This window comes from Belonocnema kinseyi, chromosome 5 (genome assembly GCF_010883055.1).
Source record: "Belonocnema kinseyi isolate 2016_QV_RU_SX_M_011 chromosome 5, B_treatae_v1, whole genome shotgun sequence".
In the NCBI taxonomy this organism is placed as follows: domain Eukaryota; kingdom Metazoa; phylum Arthropoda; class Insecta; order Hymenoptera; family Cynipidae; genus Belonocnema; species Belonocnema kinseyi.
Window position 1 is genome coordinate 129,626,202 of NC_046661.1, and position 2,800 is coordinate 129,629,001.

Genomic DNA, 2,800 nt, shown 5'->3' on the forward strand with positions numbered 1-2,800 from the left:
AGTTTTTAATAGTTGTTTATAATGGCTTGTCCCAGATCTGAATTATATTTTTTTTTCAAAAAATCTCTGATCCAATTCAGAAATACATACAATTGCTTTGAAGAATTTTCTGTTCCAATTCAAAATTAAGGATGAAATTAGAAAATTCAAAATTTTAAATCTGAAAACGATTTTTTTGAGGTGGAAATTTTTTTAATTTTAAACTATTAAAACTGAAGCTTGACAAATTTTTAATTCAGAAATATTTCATTTGAACGCTTAATAATTCATACGTATAAAACACAAACATTTAACACCTTTTAATTTTCCAATTTTTTAAATTAAATTATTTTTAAGGTTCAAGATGATAATAATTCAAAAAAATTTCAGTTCGTAACATTAAAAATTGAACGATTAAATTAATTTTTTGACTAAAAACTTCTTAAAATAAAAGTTACATTGTTTTTATTTTAAGTTGTTCCAGATTAATATTTTTGCATTGTTATTTAGAGATAAAAATTTTAGTTTGTCAATTGAAAATGTTAGAAATGAACTTACTATCGAAATAATTGAATTTTCAACTAAAAAAAAAAGACAATAAGAAATTTCCAACAAAATAATTACATTTTCAACTAAAATGATAAATCTTCAACAAAGAAAGTTTGAATTTTTAATTAAAAACTGTTGAACTTATCGTAAAAGTTATTAATTTTACACAAGAGTTGACTTTTCAGTCAATAAAGATTTTTTTTTAAATTGTTGAATTTCAAAGCCAAAAAGATGAATTTTTTACAAAACAGTGTAAACTTATTTTTAAACGGAATAGTTCAAGGACTTCTGGTTAAGAAATATAAACTTACTTTCAATGCTTTGAATTGAAGAATAAATAAATAAATTTTTTAATGTTAAAAATGTACTATTCCATTTTTGGTTGAAACTTTATCATGTACATTGTATTAATTAAAACACCAATTATTTGATAGAAAATAGTTTTTAATTAAAAATTCAAACTTTTTTTGTTGAAGATTTATCATTTTAGTTGAAAATGTAATTATTTTGTTAGAAATTTGTTATTCTCTTTTTTTCTTAGTTGAAAATTCAATTATTTCGATAGTAAGTTAATTTCTAACATTCTCGATTAGCAAACTAAAATTTTTATCCCCAAATAACAATGCAAAAATATTAATCTGGAACAACTTAAAATAAAAATAATGTAACTTTTATTTTAAAAAGTTTTTAGTCAAAAAATTAATTTAATCGTTCAATTTTTAATGTTACGAACTGAAATTTTTTTGAATTATTATCATCTTGAACCTTAAAAATAATAGCGTAATTTGTATTTTTTAACGAAAAATCTCTAAAACGTTAAAGTCATAAAAATTTTAAAATGGTAATTTCGTATTTTAAAATAATATAATTTAAAAAATTGTAAAATTTAAAGGTGTTAAAAGCTTGTGTTTTATACGTATGAATCATTGAGCGTTTAAATGAAATATTTCTGAATTAAAAATTTGTCAAGCTTCAGTTTTAAAAGTTTAAAATTCAAAAGATTTCCACCTCAAAAAAATCGTTTTCAGATTTAAAATTTTGAATTTTCTAATTTCATCCTGAATTTTGAATTGGAACAGAAAATTCTTCAAAGCAATTGTATGCATTTCTGAATTGTATCAGAGATTTTTTGAAAAAAAATATAATTCAGATCTGGGACAAGCCATTATAAACAACTATTAAAAACTATACAAATTTGAACAGAGTGGTTCGAAATAGAAAGCCTTGAATTGTTAAAATTGTAATGAGTTAAGTTTTAAGTTTGAACGCTTTAATTTTAATTTAGAATAATATTCAAAATTAATTTAAAACTTGAAATTATTTGAAATAATTTGAACCACGATGTAGATTTTTGCAGATTTAAAAAAAAAGCTTTTGAGAATTTGAAAATATTTAAAAAGAATAAAAAAACTGGTTGTGATTGCTAAGAAAATTGAAAATGATTTTTTAGTTTGAAAAATTAATTTTAAGTGAGTATTTGAAAAGATTAAAAAAATTTAAAAAAAGGAATCAGGACGATTTTAAGGCAATTTTTTTATTTTGCAGTTTTTTTAATTTTAGGAAAAAATCTAATTAACACAATAAATCAATTTTCAACCCAAAAGTTTACTTTTCAACAAAATAAATTAATTTTCTATGAAATAATTGGTGTTTTAACTAATACAATGTACAGGATAAAGTTTCAACCAAAAATGGAATAGTACAATTTCCAGATAAAAACGGTGCTAAAAGATTGAATTGAACAAGAAAAAAGAAATTTTCAACAAAATTGTTAAATTTTCAAAAGGGAAAAGGTGAATTTTTGACCAAGAAGATTAATGTTCTATAAAAAAAGAACGATTTTCCAACTTAACCAATATATACGATTAATTTTTAATCAATCATATAATAGTGACATTTTCAGACAAAGATAAATGATTTTTAACAAAAAAAATTAATTTCAAACAAAGTTGTTAAATTTTTAACCAATCAGATGAATTTTCGACGAAGAAAATTGATGATCTACAAAAAAAAGACAAATCTTAATCAAAATTCATGAATTTTTAAAGAAATTATTTATTTTTAAAGTAAAAAAAGACGAATTATTTATAAAAAGTTGAATTTTTTAAGAGCAAAATATGAGTTTTCAATGAAAGAGTTAAACTTTCAACCAAATAGTTAAATTTTCAAAAATAATTAAAAATCCTTGTTAAAAAACGTATTTTTTGTACAAAGTAGTTCAACTGCTAGTGAAATAATCGACTTTTAAACCCAAGGAGATGTACAGTTGATA